A 22220-nucleotide genomic window follows, 5' to 3' on the forward strand; every position below is an offset into this window, starting at 1 on the left:
AAATTATTTGGGTGTCTCTGAGAGCCTTGAGTCACCCTTTTAGTTTCGTTTTCTCCTCCCCTCCTCTTCTTCAGAAAATACTTTTAAATGATAATAATAATAAATAATAATAATCCCAGCAAATGAACAGAAAAGTCTCATTCTCAGAAAACTACTACCTAGTTACCTACCCACTTATAATTTCATTCCTTTGCAAAGAAATTCTCTGTTTATATTTTTCTCTGTGCTCTCAAATAATTACCGGGACTTACTTGGAGCCCCGGTGGCGAAGTGCGTTAAAGCGCTGAGCTGCTGAACTTGCAGACCGAAAGGTCCCGCTGTTAGCTCCAGCTCCTGCCAACCTAGCAGTTCAAAAACATGCAAATGTGAGTAGATCAATAGGTACCGCTCCGGCGGAAAGGTAACGGCGCTCCATGCAGTCATGCCGGCCACATGACCTTGGAGGTGTCTACGGACAACGCCGCCTCTTCAGCTTAGAAATGAAGATGAGCACCAACCCCCAGAGTCAGACATGACTGGACTTAATGTCAGGGGAAACCTTTACCTTTTACCTTACTTGGAATATAAAATCATTTACAGAGAGGAGATGTATAGCAAAAGAAGTAAAAGAATATAATACAAGATATGACTAATTCATACTTTGTGGTCACCAGTATAACCTCAATCCAAATGTATGCTCCAAATTTTGAGGCAGAAGAAAAAGCAATTTAAAAATTCTATGCTGGAGTACAGAAGAAAATTGGTCACATGCCAAAAAAATTGGACCTCTTATTAATTATAGCTGATTTTAATGCAAAGTTAGGAAATAGAGCAGGACCAAAGATTATGGGAAAATTTGGACTAAAATCAAGAAAGGAGGCAAGAAATTGACTAACAGAATTTTGTGAGGCCAACTGGTTGTTCAAGCAACCAAAGAAGTGACTGTATATATGGACATCACTTGATGGTAATTATAGAAATCCAGTAGACTATATAACTGTAAGAAGATGGTGACATTCCATTCTTTTTGCCAAAACAAGAGATAGATTGTGGCACAGATCATGAACTTCTAATTATAAACATTAGAAGAAAACTACAGAACACTAAACCAACCATAGTGCCAAAATACAATGTGAAGTATATCCCTACAGGATTTAAAGATAATGTAAAATTATATTTGGACTATTAAGTCTAATTGACCAGGAGCCAGAAGAATGGAGACTGTGGTCAAGAAATCTGAAGAAGGCAATGACTTGAACTGCATGTTATGAAGAAATTAGGTAAGATTCTGAACTGTAAAGAAATATAATAGAACACTAAACGTAGAACGGCCCATGCCATTGTATTTCCAAATTAAATATATGCCTTGTGAAAGCTGGTCTGTAAAGAGAGCCAAATGAGAAATAAACTTATTTGAAATGTAGTGCTAGAGAAGAGATTTATCGATATTGAAGATTACTTAAAAATAAAATAAATTGGCCCTAGACGAAATCAGGAATAGTCAGTGTAGTTTGACCCTTGGATTACAATTCTGGAGATCAAGGTTCAAATCTTCACTCAGACACAGAAACCCCATGGATAACATTAGGCAGATCGATCACATTATCTCAGGGAAGACAAAGGCAACCCACTCTGAATAAATCTCTCATCTCATCTCTCTCTCTCATCCTATGTCGACGTCGTTGTTGTAGTGGTGGTGTTCTGAGCCTCAGCCATGGAGAAGGTCATAGATAATGCCCCGAGTTGCCAGGCACAGGCTCAGCTCTTTGGCCAAGACGCGGAGGGGGGGCGGGGCGAGGAGCATCCTGTCTGTCTAAGCCTCCCTGCGTCACATAGAATCATAGAATCATAGAATAGTAGAGTTGGAAGAGACCTCAAGGGCCATCTAGTCCAACCCCCCGCTAAGAAGCAGGAAATCGCATTCAAAGCACCCCCGACAGATGGCCATCCAGCCTCTGCTTAAAAGCCTCCAAAGAAGGAGCCTCCACCACGGCCCGGGGGAGAGAGTTCCACTGCCGAACAGCCCTCACAGTGAGGAAGTTCTTCCTGATGTTCAGGTGGAATCTCCTTTCCTGTAGTTTGAAGCCATTGTTCCGTGTCCTAGTCTGCAGGGCAGCAGAAAATAAGCTTGCTCCCTCCTCCCTATGACTTCCCCTCACATATTTGTACATGGCTATCATGTCTCCTCTCAGCCTTCTCTTCTGCAGGCTAAACATGCCCAGCTCTTTAAGCCTCTCCTCATAGGGCTTGTTCTCCAGACCCTTAATCATTTTAGTTGCCCTCCTCTGGACGCTTTCCAGCTTGTCAGCATCTCCCTTCATCTGCGGTGCCCAAAACTGGACACAGTATTCCAGGTGTGGTCTGACCAAGGCAGAATAGAGGGGGAGCATGACTTCCCTGGATCTAGACGTTATTCCCCTATTGATGCAGGCCAAAATCCCATTGGCTTTTTTAGCTGCCGCATCACATTGTAGGCTCATGTTTAACTTGTTGTCCACGAGGACTCCAAGATCTTTTTCGCACACACTGCTGTCAAGCCAGGCGTCCCCCATTCTGTATCTTTGATTTCCATTTTTTCTGCCGAAGTGAAGTATCTTGCATTTGTCCCTGTTGAACTTCATTTTGTTAGTTTCGGCCCATCTCTCTAGTCTGTCAAGATCGTTTTGAATTCTGCTCCTGTCTTCTGGAGTGTTAGCTATCCCTCCGAGTTTGGTGTCGTCTGCAAACTTGATGATCGTGCCTTCTAACCCTTCGTCTAAGTCGTTAATAAAGATGTTGAACAGAACCGGGCCCAGGACGGAGCCCTGCGGCACTCCACTTGTCACTTCTTTCCATGATGAAGACGACGCATTGGTGAGCACCCTTTGGGTTCGTTCGCTTAGCCAATTACAGATCCACCTAACCGTAGTTTTGTCTAGCCCACATTTTACTAGTTTGTTTGCCAGAAGGTCGTGGGGGACTTTGTCGAAGGCCTTACTGAAATCTAGATATGCTACATCCACGGCATTCCCTGTATCGACCCAACTCGTAACTCTATCGAAAAAAGAGATCAGATTAGTCTGGCATGACTTGTTTTTGGTAAATCCGTGTTGACTATTAGCAATGACCGCATTTGTTTCTAAGTGTTTGCAGACCACTTCCTTAATGATCTTTTCCAGAATCTTGCCTGGTATTGATGTGAGGCTGACCGGACGGTAATTGTTTGGGTCGTTCTTTTTTCCCTTCTTGAAGATAGGGACCACATTCGCCCTCCTCCAATCTGCTGGGACTTCTCCTGTTCTCCAAGAACTCTCGAAGATGATTGCCAGTGGTTCTGAAATAACTTCCGCTAGTTCCTTCAATACTCTTGGATGTAGCTGATCTGGCCCTGGGGACTTGAATTCGTTTAGAGTGGCCAGGTGTTCCTGGACAACTTGTTTCCCTATTTGGGGTTGGATTTCCCCCAATCCTTCGTCCATTCCATGTTGCTGAGGTTGAAGATGGCTTTCTTTTTGTGAGAAGACCGAGGCAAAGAAGGCATTAAGCAGTTCTGCCTTTTCCCTATCCCCTGTCACCATCACCCCATCTACTCCTTGCAGTGGCCCTATCGCCTCCTTTTTCTTCCTTTTTCTACCAACGTAAGCAAAAAAACCTTTTTTGTTGTTTTTTATGTCCCTGGCAAGCCTGAGCTCATTTTGCGCTTTAGCCTTGCGAACCTTTTCCCTACAGGAGTTGGCTATACGTTTGAATTCTTCTTTGGTGATTTCTCCCCTTTTCCACTTCTTGTGCATGTCACTTTTGAGCTTTAGCTCAGTTAGAAGTTCTTTGGACATCCATTCTGGCTTCTTTGCACTTGTCTTATTTTTCTTCTTTGTTGGCACTGTTTGCATTTGCGCCTTGAGTATTTCACTTTTGAAAAACTCCCATCCATCCTTAACTCCCTTGTTTTTTAATATCGGCGTCCATGGAATGCCGCTCAGTAATTCCTTCATTTTTTGGAAGTCAGCTCTCTTAAAGTCCAGAATGCGTGTTTGACTTGTCTTAGTTTCAGCATTCCTTTGTATTGCAAACTGCAGGAGCACATGGTCACTTGCCCCTAAGGATCCAACCACTTCAACTGTATTGATCAGGTCTTCCACATTTGTTAAGATTAGATCAAGAGTTGCTGATCCCCTTGTTGCCTCTTCTACCTTCTGGACCATAAAATTATCTGCAAGGCAAGTGAGGAATTTGTTGGACTTTGTACTCTTGGCTGAGTTTGTTTTCCAGCAGATATCGGGATAATTGAAATCGCCCATGACTACTATATCTCTTCTTTGTGCCTGTTTGGTCAGCTGTTGACAGAAGGCTTCATCAAGTCCTTCATCCTGGCTCGGAGGTCTGTAGTAGACACCCACGACAAGATCTTTTTGAGTCCCGGTTCCCTTGATTCTTATCCAGATGCTTTCAAGCTGGTTTCCCGGATTACAGTCTTGCATTTCTTCTGCAACGTAACTGTTTTTGACATATAAAGCTACTCCCCCTCCTCTCCCCTTTGTTCTATTTCTGTGAAAGAGGTTATAGCCCTCAATGGTTAAATTCCAGTGATGGGAGTCATCCCACCAGGTTTCAGTGATGCCTATGACATCGTATGTGTGGTGCTGTGCTAGGAGTTGGAGTTCGTCTTGCTTATTTCCCATGCTCTGAGCATTAGTGTAAAGACATGTAAGCCCCTGTGACCTCCCCTCGAACTGTTTATTTGGGATTATTGTGCTCTCTGTACTTGGTCCTTGCTGTGTTTGTGCAGCCCTCCGTTTAGCCTTACGGCGGTTCCCTGTGGTCGTGGGTAATATAGTGTTCGCCAGGCTGTTGTTCCCCTCCCCCAGTGGATTTAGTTTAAAGTGCGCCTGATGAGGTTTGTGAGTCTGTGTGCAAAAAGATGTTTTCCTACTTGTGTGAGATGCACCCCATCGCTTGCCAGTAGTCCATCCTCTTGGAAGAGTAGACCATGGTCAAGGAAGCCAAAATGCTCCTCTTGACACCATTTTCTGAGCCAGTTATTGACCTGTACTATTTTTCCGGCCCTTGTAGAGCCATGTCCTACAACGGGGAGGAGGGATGAAAAGATCACATGTACATTATACAGTTTTAGCTTTGTTCCCAGAGCTCGAAAATCATTTGTGATCTTTTGAAAAGTATGCCTAGCGGTGTCATTGGTACCTACATGAATCAACATAAGGTGGGGAGGGTGATGGGGCTTTAGGAGCCTGCTGAGCCTCTGAGTGATATGGTGTATTTTTGCCCCCGGGAGGCAGCATGTTTCTCGAGCCATCCCATCCGGTCTGGAAATGATGGCTTCCGTTCCTCTAAGGAGGGAGTCACCTACTACCAAGACCTGTTTCCTTTGAGGATTGACAGGGTCCCTTTTGTGCAAGACAGTGTGTATGTCCCCTGAAGAGTGTTCCTGTTGAAGTGAATCATGTAGGTGTAAAGTGTTGTCCTCCTCCTCAACATCCCCAGTGCATTCATCAATGACAATCCATTGAGATACATCCGAGAGCCCATTACTCTCCCAAGGATGTTCCTGTTGCTCCTGGTCTATGATTGGGGATGGAGCATTTGCATGATTACATAAGTGTGACTGTGGTGATGCACTGTCCCTGTCAGGGCTATCCCCTGCGCATTGATCCAGGATGGTCCACTGAGTGGTATCTAAGAAACTGTGGTCCTCCACAAGATGTGTTTCCTGATTGTATGTTAATGATGTAAGAATTTCAAATCTGTTGTGTAAATGCAGCTGAGCAGAGGAGTTCTGTGGAGGCTGCCTGGTCCTGCGTCTCCTTCTATGGGTGACCTCCTTCCAAGCCTGAGGGTTGTCTACCTTTGAGTTGATCTCCCCATAAGGTTCCTGATCATGGTCTTGGTGGTGTTGGTGTGATGCAGGCTGCTGATCTACAGCAGCGTGTTGTGCAGTGTCCAAGAAGAGCTCGAGTGCCTGAATGTCCTTAAGGGTCTTAATACGGTGCTCGAGCTGTTGGATCCTCTGCTCCATCAGAGTCATCTGTTTGCATTTGGAGCAGATGTAGTTGTCTAGTTTTTGTGTGAAAAAGCGGAACATGCCACAGCTGGTGCATGTGATGGGAATGTTTTGCTTTTGTTGCATCTCTTGGTGAGCGTGGTGGCCAAGTGGGATCTTTGTACAGTTAAGTAATATGCACGCACTTTATGTGCAGACTGCAACAAACCACGTCTTTGTGTATTTGTTTATGTTGCTTTGTTTCCTGTATGTACTGCAAAGGATAGTTAGTAAAGGTGCCTTTTCTGGCAAAATTTGACACTGGCAAATAAAGCTTTCCCAGAAACTCAATTAACAGGGGACAATGCCTGCTGTCAATCAACTTAAGTACCTGGCTCTCTTTCAACACAACAGTCACACAACAGTTAGACTTTGACCACAGGAGCCAAGCCCAAACTCAGTTTAAAATCTTAGCCAAATCTTAGCCAAATCCTACCTGAAGCCAGGGAGCAAAAATGTCCTCCTGCTTCCTCTGCTTCTGCGAGAACCAACTGCCCTTCTGGGATCAGGCTCTGGCAGAAACTCACACTGGCAAATAAAGCTTTCCCAGAAACTCAATTAACAGGGGACAATGCCTGCTGTCAATCAACTTAAGTACCTGGCTCTCTTTCAACACAACAGTCACACAACAGTTAGACTTTGACCACAGGAGCCAAGCCCAAACTCAAACTCACGCGGCGGCAGCTGTCTCGACGTCTCCGCCCCCCCCTCCCCCGCGCGCTTTTCCCTTTTGCGGCGCTGCCCAGAGCCGACTTTACGCAGCGCGGGGGGAGGTAGGTGGATGGATGGGTGTGACAACCGCAAGCAGGTCGCCTCTGCAGACAAGCCATCGAACGGGTTGCGGCCGAACTGGGGTGGAAGAGCCTTGCTGCTGGGTTGGCCCATTCTTACAAAACATCTGATCAAGGGGGATAAGGGCCTCCATGGGCTAGCAGTGTGGCCTTGGAGAGTCTCTTCAAAACAACCCCCCTCCTCGGCTTTCGATCACAAAGGCAAACCACTTCGGCCCTATTATTATTATACTATTGTATGACACAGCAAACAAGATAGATATGCTGGATTTCGTATAGCAAAATCACAAGTCGAACACTTCCCAAGTGTCCAGGACTGTGTGATGTATTTTCAGATGATGCATGCAGATCCCAATAGCGTGGCCTTTTGCAGTTGACAGATCATAATATTGTCAATGTCTATTGTTTCCAAATGCCGGCTGAGATCTTTTGACACGGCACCCAATGTGCCGATCACCACCTGTACTGGTTTCTGCCAGAGTCTTTGAAGTTCAATCTTGAGGTCCTGATAGCAGCTGAGTTTTTCCTGTTGTTTTTGTCAATGCGACTGTCACCTGGGATGGCGACATCAATGATCCAACCCTTTTTCTTTTCCACAACTGTGATGTCTGGTGTGTTGTGTTCCAGAACTTTGTCAGTCTGGATTCAGAAGTCCCACAGTATCTTTGCGTGTTCGTTTTCCAATACTTTTGCAGGTTTGTGATCCCAGTTGTTATTATTATTATTTTATTGTATGACACAGCAAACAAGATAGATATGCTGGATTTCGTTTCACAAAATCACAAGTCGAACACTTCCCAAGTGTGTGATGTATTTTCGGATGATGCGTGCAGATCCCAGTAGGGTGGCCTTTTGCAGTTGACAGATCATAATTTTGTCAATGTCTATTGTTTCCAAATGCTGGCTGAGATCTTTTGGCACGGCACCCAGTGTGCCCATCACCACTGGGACCACCTGCACTGGTTTCTGCCAGAGTCTTTGAAACTCAATCTTATTATTATTATTGTCATTTATACCCTGCTTTTTCTCTCCACAAGGAGACTCAAAGCGGCTTAGAATCACAGAATCGTAATAGTTGGAAGAGACTTCGTGGGCCATCCAGATCAACCCAGTCAAGAAGCAAAAATATCACATTCAAAGCACCCCGACAGATGGCCATCCAGCCTCTGCTTAAAAGCCTCCAAAGAAGGAGCCTCCACCACACTCTGGGCCAGAGAGTTCCACTACTGAACAGCTCTCACAGTGAGGAAGTTCTTCCTAATGTTCAGGTGGAATTTCCTGTAGTTTGAAGTCATTGTCCAAGTCTTCACGGCAGCTTGCTCCCTCCTCCCTATGACTTCCCCTCACAAAGGTATACATGATAATAATGTCTACTCTGTCTTCTCTTCTGCAGGCTAAACATGCCCAGCTCATTAAGCCACTCCTCATAGGGCTTGTTTTCCAGACCCTTGATCATTTTAGTTGCCCTCCTCTGGACACATTCCAGCTTAGAGTCAACATCTCCCTTCAATTGTGGTGCCCAGAATTGGACATAATGTGATTCTAGGTGTGGTCTAACCAAGGCAGAATACAGGGGTAGCATGACTTTCCTGGATATAGACACCAGGCTCCTATTTATGCAGATCCAAATCCCATTGGCTTTTTTAGCTGCCACATCACATTGTTGGCCCATGTTTAACTTGCTTACATTAAAAGCATTTCAATACAACTTAAAATTTAGGTAAAAGATAAAGGTTTTCCCTTGACATTAAGTCTAGTTGTGTCCGACTCTGGGGGTTGATGCTCATCTCAATTTCTAAGCCAAAGAGTCGGCGTTGTCTATAGATACCTCCAAGATCATGGGACCGCATGACTGCATGGAGTGCCGTTACCTTCCCGCCAGAGCAGTACCTATTGAACTACTCACATTTGCATGTTTTTGAACTGCTAGGTTGGCAGAAGTTGGGGCTAACAGCAGAAGCTCACCCCGCTCCCCAGATTCGAACTGCCGATATTTTGGTCAGCAAATTCGACAACTCAGTGGTTTGTCCCGCTGCACCATCGGGGGCTCCATCTTAAAATTTACAAATATACAAACATTAAAACAGGATTAAATATCTTTGGTATCAAAACATTCAGTTAAACCCATAAAAACATACTCAAAACTAAAAGACGAATTACATACAGCCTTATAGCACGAACTTGGGACTACGGCCTACAATAGGAATTGTCCAGCTATCTCTCTATATCCATTGATAGAATTTATGTATGAATAAATAAGTATATTTCAGACAGTGACCAGAAAAAACAGTCATACATAATTAAAGCATAAGTTTGGCATTAAAATACAGCTTTTAAAAGGCAGGTTAAGACATAGGCCTCTTCTACACTGTCCTTATATCCCAGGATCTGATCCCAGATTATTTGATTATCCTAGATTATATGGCAGTGGGGACTCATATAATTCAGTTCAAAGCAGACAACCTGGGATCAGATCCTGGGATATAAGGGCAGCATAATTAAGTGTAACTTCATACTGTGTTGAAGGGGCCACAGTATTAAGCATGGGACTTAAAATAGTTACATGTATGTTCAAATCACAATGATAAAAGCGGAGGCCCCTGCTACATTGCCATACAAAATCCAGATAATTTGCTTTGAACTAGATTATAGGGCAGTGTAGATTCATATAGGGGCCCCAAACCGCATTTGTTTCTAAGTGTTCGCAGACCACTTCCTTAATGATCTTTTCCAGAATTTTGCCTGGTATTGATGTGAGGCTGACCGGACGGTAATTGTTTGGGTCGTTCTTTTTTCCCTTCTTGAAGATAGGGACCACATTCGCATACAAAACATTCTTCCCTTTCCTATGCTGAAGTAGCCTTGGTGTGTAGAGTTCAGAATGAGCACCTCTCTAGAAACCCTAATGGCTCTTATGACTAAATGTATTTTAGCCCATTTTCAGTTGAAATCCCAGCTGTGCTCATTTCTAGGAAATATACCTTTAGCCCCAGTGATCTATAACTTAATTTCCTCTTAACTGAACTGCAGCACGGTGCTGTACCTTGAAAAGTGCTCAGAAGCAACAGCTTGTGCAAAAGGCTGTTCTGTCTCTCAGTGGAGACACCTTTCCCCCATGATAACTCTTTCAGGAGTTCACACCTGGAATACTGTGTCCAATTCTGGGCACCACAGTTGAAGGGAGATGTTGACAAGCTGGAAAACGTCCAGAGGAGGGACATCCGGCTAGTGTGACCTCCCTTAAAGCCCCATGCTACCATAGCACTGAGCAGAGCCCCAGGTGGCGCAATGGGTTAAACCCTTGCGCCAACAGGACTGCTGACCGAAAGGTTGGTGGTTCGAAACCGGGGAGCGGGGTGAGCTCCCATCTGTCAGCTCTAGCTCCCCATGCGGGGACACGAGAGAAGCCTCCCACAGGCTGGTAAAGCATCAAACATAATATCTGGGCATATCCTGGACAATGTCCTTAGAGATGGCCAATTCTATTACACCAGAAGCGACTTGTAGTTTCTCAAGTCACTCCTGACACACACAAAAAGTAGCACTGAGCCATTGTCATTAAGGTTGTGTCAAACTACATTATTTCTACTGCATAAATGTACACTAGGAAAGAGGTTGGCTAAACAATAGGAAAAGCTTCCTAATAGTAATTGATATTTCATCATGGAGCTGAACTGCTGCTCTTTATTAACTCTCCTTTGCTAGAAGATGAATGACCGCCTAACAGGAATGCTATATTGCATGAGCAGAAGGTTGGTTCAGCTCCAAATCTGTAAATCCTAAAACAGTGAATAGGGAAGTGTTGCTCTAACACACGTGTTGGGGTGTGGTGAGGTGACTGTGAAAAGAATTACCAGCAGTTGTTCTTTTGCCAGCAGCTCTTCCTGTGTAGCTTCAAGGGTACATTGCTTCAACCGTGAAGCTGCTTCAGTCATTTCAGGACTAGTTGCAAAAGGAGCCATCATTTTCATGTAGTCAGTCATTGAGCTAAAAAAGAACTTGTTGAGGACGACCTCAATAGGAGGACAAACCTCTACAACAGTATCTAGAATGCAAGGGTTCAAAATAAGAGGTTATTATTGTCGTGTGCCTTCAAGTCATTTCTAAATTAAGGCAAACAAAATGTGGAATTGCCTTGTCCAGAGGGGTTTCCCAGTTCTAATACAACTCTCAAACCACTAGATCACACTGGCTTTCATGTGAGAGTGCGTGGGTGGCTATTTTGTTATTCCACGAGGAAGCACTTATTAGGGGAAACATCTTGCAGCCCTATTAAACCTGTCTCCAGCAAAGCCATGGTGACCTCTGGATGTTGCAAACCATCTCAAGGAAGCTGCAACCCTGAGTTTGGAGCACTGAGCAGAGCTATTGATGATAGGGAAACCTGAAGATCCCTCATTCATTTGTGTGTATTTAACTACCCTTAAGGCAATATCAAACATTGGCAAGATTTGTTCAGAGGGAGTTTGTCTTTTCTTTGTGACTTGCTCAAGATCACCCAGTGGGTTTTCAGGCCAAACAGGGATTCTAATCTTAGCCCCAGAGTCATAGCCCTATATTGAAACCAGTATATCACACTGGCTCAATTGAAGACAAACTTACTACATTACTCAAGCTAAAAAGGTTTGAGGCAATGCGTTAACTATAGAGAAGACCTCCATTTTCATACAAGATCTTCTCCATTGTCAAATAACAGTTGCTAGGCTGTGAAACATGTAAATCTTGTCCATCTATAATACTAATCCAGTGATATTTCCAAATGTAATGTAGTAGACAGGCAACTCACCTGAATAGCAGCACACCATCAGGGTGACCAGCAGAAAGACAACTGTCAGCTTCATGGTGGAGATGATGTTGTGTAGTGGTCTAGCTTTTCACTGATTAAGGTTTGTTATATATAGGAGGTTTGTGGTGTCCCGCCCAACTGAGTCTATGATGTTGTTGCGTAAATCTTTTGAAATATAATCAGTATTTTTATTGTGATTCCTATGAAATGGCTCTTAAGACAGAAAAGAAAACATCTATAACTATATCCGTTCGTTCTTGTTTTCTTAAGAATGGAGTGGCCAAAAAAATTAGACTGAGTAGTTTCTCTTTGCAACATAATCTGCAGATAAAGGAAGTAATATGTATGCTCAGCTGGACTTGATTGCTGTCTCCTTAGGACAAAAACAATTGATTTAACTTGGGGTCTGACAAGGCTTGTCAAGCCCTCTTTGTTTTGGTCCACAGGGAAACCAATGATACTGCAAGTTATAGCCTTCAGGATATCACAAGGGATTCCAAGGTTCTGGATAGGAAGCTGAAGAACTTGGATGCACAGGTTGTCATTTTGCCCGTCTTCCCAGTTGAAGGGCATGGTCAGGAAAGGAGATAAGAATGGTAGAGGTGAACAAGTGGTTCTGCAAATGTTGCTGATGGGAACAATGTGACTTCATGCAGTTTCAAAAAGATGGATTTCTGGCAAGTAATGGATTGTACCTTATGGCCATTAACAGAAACCCTTTTGCCAAAAGTCTCACAAACCAGATCAGGATAGCTTTAAACTGAATTCTTAGTGGGAGGCAGTATTGTTGATGGCAGGAGTTCATCAAATGTTAGAGATATCACAGGTGGGTTGTACAAGAACCCAACTGTTGCACCTCAACAAGGTTTCACCTTGCTCACAGCACCCACCAAGAAACCAAATGTGAAAGTCAAAACAGTTTATTAAGTAATCACATATAAAAAAGAGCTGTGGAGGAAATAAAAGGTAAAAACCAAGAATTAATATAGAAGGCACAAGTCACAGTCAAAAAGCCAGATCAAACTGTTCACAGAAAACAATCCAAAGGTAGGACAAATCCAAAAACAAGGCTTAAATTGGAATTTCTAGGCAAATCCAGAAAACCATGAGCAAAACCTGAACATAAATCCCAAAATATTCCATGAAACAAGATGCTAGAACATGAGTTTGAATCTTGGGTCTTGAACTAAGGCTTGAATGAGGAACGAGGCTAGAGGACTTCACAAGGATAGTGATGTTGCTAGATCTAAAATCCCCACACAGCTCCCTCTGCTTTAAGAACTACAAATCATGAACACATTCCTCTGACCTTGAAGGGCCCACTTTTGTTTATCTCTCTCACAAATTCTGTCTGATTTTCTGCACCTGAATCCTTTTCTCCTCAGAGCCAGTCTCCAATGTGTACCTAAGTTAACTGCTCATCTAGATGAGCTAATGTTATTAGGACTGCTTGTAGGTGAAAGATCACCTCCCTGGCTGCTGGATTCCAAAACATCTCTACTTTCACACTGAGACACAGAAACAGCCTCTTGCTCTAAAACCCCCTCTTTTCCCCCTTCTCGGCTGCATCTGATTCCAGCATTCCCCCAGGCCCTGAAACTGCATCTGGTCTCTGAGACCCAGAAACTCCAAGCCCCTCATCTCCATCAGGCTGAACCACAACACCAACAGTAGGTGTTTTTCCAGTAAGATCTGTGCACCTGGTGAGATGAAGAAGCTAGCCCAGTGTTCCCAAATAAAAAAAGCTCACCAAGTTGAAGAAGAAACCACTGAAATATTTTATTCAAATCAGCTGAAATGGATGCCAGTTTGCGGTAAACCGCAGAAGGAAGCCGAGATGCCATACAGTACAAAACATACATTTTATAGACAGAAATCTCCCACCCCAGCTGGACCCAGCTTGACTGTGATTGGCTGAGTTCTGTTTTCATCACAGGCCAGCTGGTGGAGACTTCCTGGAGATGTGGGATTGTGGCACACGCCAGAAAATAAGAAAGTGTTCCCCCTCTCCCAGTGCAGATTTCTGTTCTCCAAGGCTGACGGGGGCAAATTGGTCTGGGAGACAAAGGAGCGCAAAGTACTTTTAATGGATTATTGTTGTCCCAGAGTTTTATGAAAATTCTTTTGTGTAGATGAGTGGCCCATTAAGGTGCGTCCGGCAACCAGTGTTGCCCATGTCCATGCAGTTTATCAAATCCAGTCCTGGGAAAGGGGAAATGTTATTTTGGAAAACAGGACATGACCTTCCCAGCATCGAGATGGCCATGCCAGGTGATGAGTGTCTTTTGTAATGTCTAAGTAGCTGCACAAAGGACGGTGATCCGAGTTCAGGCTCCCGTTGTCCTCTGTACAGCTGAGTCTATAGGGCCAATTGAGATGGATTGGCCCCGGAGATGACGGGTGCTTGAGTCAATTATAATTGAGATGATGCCTAGGAAATCTGCTGAAGGGAATTTTCTGGGACATTGGTGCTGACGAAAAGTCACCAAGGTCGTGATCAATGGCATATTTTTCCAAAAAGTATTATATATAAAGACATATAACTGATATTAAAAAGGGATACATAATTGGGGTTCATGGATACCGGGGGCTCCCATTGAGAGAACCGGGGCACCCACAAGGGAGGGAGTTAGTATGGGGGTTCAGTGAAATGAAGGGTTAGTGAATTATAAGGGAAAGAGCCCTGTTCTGAGGGCCGTGGCGGCCGTGTAGACCACTGGGTTGGTTACGAGAGGCGAAAGCAGGAGAGAAAAGCACAGGAGGCAAGGAAGATACAAAGAAGCAAGATCAGAGGGCAACACACGGCAGTGCACATTTATTGAAGCGGTAACTTTGTAATATAACTGATTAAAAGGGAAGGATTGTTGCAAAAAGTATCCCAGGCGCTGGTAGCTGCTGCTAGGCTCATCTAATGCTGCAAATGTTCGTATAACTAATCAGTAAAACTGCAGGCTCCCGCTACCCATGGAACTCTCTGCCATAGTACTTTGTGTTCAGTGATTTATTATTTTGAGCTGGGGGGGGGGGGGTTTGATGCATGACAACAACAGCCAGACAACAAACTCCACAACAGTGTGCAAAATAATGTGCATCAGTGCTCTAAAGTTTGTGTTTTAAACAGGTCCCAGGATTTCTTATGGAACCATCTGCACAACAAAACCACTTTCTTTAATGCTGGTTTGTGAAAATCGGGCCTTAAAATGAAACACCCAACTCCCCCAACCTTTCCTCATTGGTTTTATTTTCCATGCTTCTTGTTGCCCTTATCTGAATCCATTACAACTTGTCTGTATCCTACTCATAACTTTTATCTTTTACATTTTTATTTTAAAAGGCTTGAGTGAAATATACACTCCATTCTTTTGAAGATAGTCATTATTCAGAGAGTAATATCCAAGCTATGTTGCACAGCCCCCACTTGAAATTTGAAGCATCTTATATCTCTGCTGCCCTAGCACCTGTGTTTGGTTTTGTGATTTTGCCGCTCACTATTTGCATGGAACTCACAGGGAATGTTGAGGAGCTATTTGGAAAGATTCCCCCACCTGCATATTTTACATGAATACACACAGGGAACAAACAATGGGATTATACCAATTATAGAAGTAATAAATAATAATGTTATCAGTTAGCTTTTATTTACTCTATCACCTCTCTCTGCTTCCTTTCCTATCATTTCTTTTATAACAAAAAAAGCTCCAAGATTGGTTGGAGATCATTTCTAAGCTAGGCATAGGAACAGCACTCTCGATGAGCAAAGTTACCACCTCTGAAAATCTCTCTTAGAAGCAGTTCCTTTTAAAGCTGAAATCAAGGCCTCTTTCCGTGGTCTACCCTAAGAACTATGCCTCCTGTCTCATTGAGAGTAAATGAACGAGGAAGAAAAGCAGAGGAGACCATAGGGAAATCAGACCAAACCAGCCCTAGGACATGGGCACTGTTTTTTTTTTAAATGATGATTTAATAATTTTATTGAGTGAACTCAATGGGGAACAAAATATAAAAAGGATAAACTTTTTTAGATAGTCAAATACATCTAATACAGGTATGTATTAGACCACACCTGGAATACTGTGTCCAATTTTGGGCACCACAGTTGAAGGGAGATGTTGACAAGCTGGAAAGCGTCCAGAGGAGGGTGACTAAAATGATTAAGGGTCTGGAAAACAAGCCCTATGAGGAGCGGCTTAAAGAGCTGGGCATGTTTAGCCTGCAGAAGAGAAGGCTGAGAGGAGACATGATAGCCATGTACAAATACGTGAAGGGAAGTCATAGGGAGGAGGGAGCAAGCTTGTTTTCTGCTGCCCTGCAGACTAGGACGCAAGGGAACAAGGGCTTCAAACTACAGGAAAGGAGATCGCACTTGAACATCAGGAAGAACTTCCTCACTGTGAGAAGGGCTGTTCGACAGTGGAACTCTCTCCCCCGAGCCGTGGTGGAGGCTCCTTCTTTGGAGACTTTTAAGCAGAGGCTGGATGGCCATCTGTCGGGGGTGCTTTGAATGCGATTTCCTGCTTCTTAGCAGGGGGTTGGACTGGATGGCCCATGAGGTCTCTTCCAACTCTACTATTCTATGATTCTATGATTCTGTTCTTTTCCCAAATTAATACATTGAAATATTCTATCCAATATTTCCCTTCCTACCCCCCACCTGTGAACCCACCACCCATGACTGCTGATACTACTCATTGTGAGTCTCATAGCTCATAAAATCTATCAGTATATCTACTTTAGTAAATTCTCCTTGTGGCTATTTGTCTTCCTTTTCATGTATTCAAATGCCAACCTCCATTATTTCCTCCCCAGATACCATTAGATAGCTTGACCATTTGAATATACTCTAATAACATTTCTCTCCAATCCTTTTTAGATAGTCTTTTTTGACTTTCCATGATTTTGCTATTGTAAGTCTAGCTGCAACAAAACTATACTGATAAATTTCCTCATCTCCTTTGCTAATTCTCTCTCTAAATATTCCCAAAAGCCACATTTCTGGATTTTTCTTAACCTCCTTAGTCATTGTTTTGTTTGTTTCCTTAATCACCTTTTCCCAAAAATCTTGTACTATCTTACAGGTCCACCAAACATGGAAGAATGTGCCTTTCTGCGTCTTGCATCGCCAGCATTCCCCTTGCTGGATTTTATAAAATTTGGCTATTGTCTCTAGCTATAAAACATCTTATAGATATTTTCTTTAATGGAGACAGCTGTTGCGAATATAAATCCACTTTTTCATAGATGCTCCCAATTCTCCAGAACTATATCTTTCTCTTGGTCTTTAGCATGGTTTTTATTCAGTTATTCTCTAGATTGTAACTAAGCCCTTATTCCTCTTGTCAATAATACCTTCCAACATCGATTTTCTGTTAGCAAACCCTATTTTAACATCTTTCTTAAATCGATCATGCAGTTGATGTTAACAGAACCAGTCACCTATCCCTATCTCATCTCTCAGTTTTAATTTCCATTGGTCTTTTTCTTTAGTCACATACTCCCTGTAAGTTCTTATTTCTTCATTGGATATTGGCTTAAGTACTGCTTCCAATGGACACAGCCATAGAGGACATGGGCAGTGGTACTACCAATTGGATGTAGGCTGTGGTGCCTAATTCATAGTCTCCTGTGTGCATATATATTCCTATATTTCAGGGTCCCTATGTCTGTGAACTAGGTCACATAGTATCAAAAGCAAGGGGCAGTTGCAGCTGGTTCATGGGAAGGGGCACAAAAGGCTTTAGCCCTTTTACTCACTGCCTATGTCCTAGGTCAGTTTTGATCTGATCTAGATAATAGAGCCCTTCCCTGCCATTTCAAGGGGCAAAATTACTGGTCCAAAGAATCATTTAAATTTGAAAGAAGACAGTAAGCATGAGAGGGGTTGGTGTGGATGAGGTCCACACAAAGGAGCAGATGTTTGGATCAGGACTTTCGCACCTGCTGTTTATTTTTGAAAAGCCATTGACGCAATTGCTCATTGACATCTTGTCAAGCTTGGGCCCATCAATAGTTATGAAGTAAAGCTTAAAAACAAATATTGCTGTTGCCAATGATATCAGTACTCAGTTTCAAATATGACACCACACACAGAACAGGAAGGAAATAACAGTTCTTAGTCTGTGTTTTGAGTAAAAAGTGCCAACAGGTGCATATATTGTTGGAATTGCTCCCATGCCTACAAAATTTACAAATCTGGTTTAGACTATTTAGGGAAATTCCATCCTCAGAACCAAGCAACTTCCTACTAAAAACATGAAATGCTGAATTTGGGTAAATTTATTGAAATTTGGGTAAATTTATTGAAAAAATGTAGCAGGGTAATTTTGAATAAGCCAGAACAGTGACCACTGCAGAGTGTCATCAATATAGCTGCTATGACAAAATGAGTCTAAATAAAGTATTAATAGGTTACTAATGTAGTCAAAAACATTTAGAGCTTTTTCTTAACACACAATCATGGCATTATGATTCCACTTTAACTGCCATGGCAACACCCTATGGAATCCTAGGATTTGTAGTTTCTGGGCAGGTTTCAAAATTCTAAGACAAGGAGCCATTTTTATGGCTCCAACTAAACCCAGGAGCCAGCCAAGGCATTCAAACTGGGATCAGAGTGCCATAATTGTGACATGTGAAGGCTTAAAAGGTAAAGGCTTCCCCTTGACATTAAATCTAGTCATGTCCAACTCTGAGGGGTAGTGCTCATCTCCATTTCTAAGCCGAAGAGCCGGCGTTGTCCATAGACACCTCCAAGGTCATGTGGCCATCATGACTGCATGGAGCGCTATTACCTTCCCACTGGAGCGGTACCTATTGATCTACTCACATTTGCATCTTTTTGAACTTTTTAAATGTTACTTGTGACACGAAAAAAATTGCATGTTTTTGAACTGCCAGGTTAGCAGAGGCTGGAGCTAACAGCAGAAGTTCACTTCACTCCCCAGATTCGAACCGCCAACCTTTTGGTCATCAAGTTCAGCAAGTTAGTGGTTTAACCCACTGCACCACAAGGGACTCTGTGTGAAGACTTAGTTGATAGTAATTTAATCTGTCAATAATCTTTCAGGTTAGATTGATATTTCTTGTTTTGATCTAGCTCAGGAGACCCACAGCTCCAAAATGTGCTAATATAGCCCATATTGTTATTTGAGCCATTATTACAAGTTCAAATAAAATCAAATCATTTATTTCGGTCATAGATCAGCACAGGAAATAAAGGACACCATTTCATACAACTTGGTATGTTTAGTACATTAAAAGTGTAAAAATAGATACTGAAGCACAATACGAGGGGGGGGGGTGAAGCGGAAGGAGAAACAGGGTAAAAACATATAATGCACAGGTCTATCAGCAAATCATAGACTCAAGGGAGATGATTACTGAATACATAGTTAACTTTTGGGACCAGTCATCCCCTGATTCTGTATGCTGCTGCACAAAACTTTGCAACATTGTAGGTTGTAGCTGAATTAGTATCTACAAGTAGCAAGGAGGTATAAAATTGTCCTGAATGGTCTGGGTGCTTGTCTATCAAAGGTATGATAAGCCTGGTGTGGATATCCCTGTAGTACAGGCACGGGAGGAGCACATGTTCTATTGTTTCTATATGACCCAAATCACAGAGGCAGAGTCTCTCTAGGAAAGGGATCTTCCGATAGTGGCCTTCAAGTATGGCTGCTGGGAGAGCTTGGCTGGGAGAGCCTATGATGAATGGGCACCTCTAAGTTTGTTAAATAAGCCATAGAAGATGCACAATATCTGCTGTCTGCATTGATAAGGAAGGTTGGAATGGAGGCCAGATCTAGTTGGCGCTCTATGTCTGTGATAGGTTGTTTAATAAGTGCTTTGGCTTGATTGTAATCCATAGTGAGACCTGGAGAGCTGGATGTAACTCTCGATTAGAAAATCATATTATCCAGCCAAGGGGGTATCAATTGCACCACTCCTCTTTTCTTCTCAGTCATATCCTTGATAGACTGCCCCCACCCTCCCTCCACCCCCTGCAAAGACCTTTCCAGGATCTTAAGGATTGCTTGAGAGGATAGAACTGATCCCCAGAACAATCACTCAAGAGGACCAAACAAGAAATTAAAAATGCAGGAATACTCTGATATCCATCTCCAGGGCTTTAAGTTTTAATATATACATTATTGTAGGCTTAAATGCAACCACCGGATTGTTGAAGAAGGGGTACTTTCTAAATATATGATTTAGGTTGTATTTTTAATTATGCAATTTAAGTGAAACATGTAAGGAAAACCGTTGGGAATGTTTTGCTGTTGTTGTTTATTTGTTTGAAGGGGAAATCATAATGTAGCCATGGATGGGAAGTTCAAAATCTCATTTGAATGAAGCCTGCCTATTATTGAATATAGGTAAAGGTAAAGGTTTCCCCTGACCTTAAGTCCAGTCGTGTCCGATTCTGGGGGTTGGTGCTCATCTTAATTTCTCAGCCGAAGGTCACGTGGCTGGCGTGACTGCATAGACCACTGTTACCTTCCTGCCAGAGCAGTACCTATTGATCTACTCACATTTACATGTTTTCGAACTGCTAGATTGGCAGAAGCTGGAGCTAACAGCGGGCGCTCACTCTGCTCCCCGGATTCGAACCTGTGACCTTTCAGTCTGCAAGTTCAGCAGCACAGTGCTTTAACACACTGTGCCATCGGGGGCTCCTCATTATTGAATATATGGGGGGACTATTCCCCTGGGTCATTGGCCATAGTACCTAGGGCTAGTTGGTGTCTAACAATAATAGCTGGGTCCAGGCATGTAGCCGGGGGGGGGGGGGCTTGAGGGGCTTCACCCACCCCTCAAAAAAAATTTCTCAGAGTGGTCCATGAGAAGGCCTTACATTTATTATTTAAACTGTTATGTTTATTCATATCATGATCTGATCACCATGCTCAATATATCCCATATGCATGGGGGTACTGGGATAATGATACAAAAGGTTTGCTAGGGTAGATCCTCTCTCACTCAGACTCAGCCCCCCTCCCACAATCAAAAATCCCAGGCCCCCACAAACAAAAAAAAACTCCACCCACCCCCACTCCCGAATCAAAATCCTGGCTACGGGCATGGCTAGGCCCCATATTCCCCATTCCTGACCTTATCTCAATCAGCCAATATGCATCTTAATCAAAAGATAAATGTGGGCTATCCCACATGGGGCCCAGCCAATGCTGTTAGACATCAACTAGCCCTAGTTAGTATGTCCAATTATTAATTGTAATAATAACAACAGCAACAATTATAATTGTTCACATTATTAAATTGTGTCCAATTGGTTTAAGATTTATTCAAAAGGCTACTTTGCTATTATTATGGTTGTTGCCATTTCATGCATACAGGCAGTCACCAAGTTATGGTTTTGTAGGTTGGCTCTTAAATTGAATTTATATTTATAGAATAGAATCATAGAATAGTAGAGTTGGAAGAGACCTCAAGGGCCATCTAGTCCAACCCCCCGCTAAGAAGCAGGAAATCGCATTCAAAGCACCCCCGACAGATGGCCATCCAGCCTCTGCTTAAAAGCTTCCAAAGAAGGAGCCTCCACCACAGCCCGGGGGAGAGAGTTCCACTGCCGAACAGCCTTTTTCACAGTGAGGAAGATCTTCCTGATGTTCAGGTGGAATCTCCTTTCCTGTAGTTTGAAGCCATTGTTCCGCATCCTAGTCTGCAGGGCAGCAGAAAATAAGCTTGCTCCCTCCTCCCTATGACTTCCCCTCACATATTTGTACATGGCTATCATGTCTCCTCTCAGCCTTCTCTTCTGCAGGCTAAACATGCCCAGCTCTTTAAGCCTCTCCTCATAGGGCTTGTTCTCCAGACCCTTAATCATTTTAGTTGCCCTCCTCTGGACGCTTTCCAGCTTGTCAACATCTCCCTTCATCTGCGGTGCCCAAAACTGGACACAGTATTCCAGGTGTGGTCTGACCAAGGCAGAATAGAGGGGGAGCATGACTTCCCTGGATCTAGACGTTATTCCCCTATTGATGCAGGCCAAAATCCCATTGGCTTTTTTAGCTGCCGCATCACATTGTAGGCTCATTTAGGTCGGAACAGGTAAATGTTTAAGTGTATGTCCTGCCAAATATATATGTTTTTATTAGCTTTTGATAGCATAGGGAAGAGTTAACACCCCTGTGGCATTTGTTTTGCTGTCTGTGCCCCTGTTCAGATGATTTCACCTCACTTTCTGTCCCTGTGACAATTGGATTTTGAAAAAATTGGCTTATTGTGGAAACAAGGTTTTATGATAAAGCTTCAGTGGAGTCCCCTTTTCCCCATGATAACTCTTTCAGGACTGAATTTCCCTTCCTAGGGGTAGAGTTCCCTCACTTGCTGTTGTCTCACCCCTGTTCTTATCTATGAGTCATTTGTAAGTTGGATGTTTGTAACTCAGGGACTGCCTGTAATGGCTTGAGTGATGGCATAAGTTCTATTTGCAGAATTTAATAAAGTATTAATAACCTTCTGTTTGATTTGATTTGCAGCATAGGGCCAAACAATACACTCTAATGCAAGTTGAGTGCTAGTTCTGTTTGGTCATTACTAAAGTGTGTTGTGTTAACACATGAGAAGGGAAAGCACACCTTGCTGTCCCTGGGCCCTGTCTTCTCTTCTACCC

At 43.1% G+C, this 22220-nt stretch overlaps 1 protein-coding gene and 1 long non-coding RNA gene across 3 annotated transcripts in view; one reads left to right on the top strand and one right to left on the bottom strand.

Moving 5' to 3' along the window:
* LOC134294797 (probable methyltransferase-like protein 25) overlaps positions 1 to 22220 on the top strand; it is a 145115-nt gene that overhangs the window by 29188 nt on the left and 93707 nt on the right. The window lies entirely within an intron of this gene.
* LOC134294798 (uncharacterized) lies at positions 10659 to 12529 on the bottom strand. The gene is made up of 2 exons (XR_010001490.1): positions 11591 to 12529; positions 10659 to 10849 (listed from the first exon to the last, which is right to left on the bottom strand). It is a non-coding gene; the product is annotated as an uncharacterized LOC134294798 (long non-coding RNA).

The sequence above is a fragment of the Anolis carolinensis genome, unplaced genomic scaffold (assembly GCF_035594765.1).
Source record: "Anolis carolinensis isolate JA03-04 unplaced genomic scaffold, rAnoCar3.1.pri scaffold_23, whole genome shotgun sequence".
In the NCBI taxonomy this organism is placed as follows: Eukaryota; Metazoa; Chordata; class Lepidosauria; order Squamata; family Dactyloidae; genus Anolis; species Anolis carolinensis.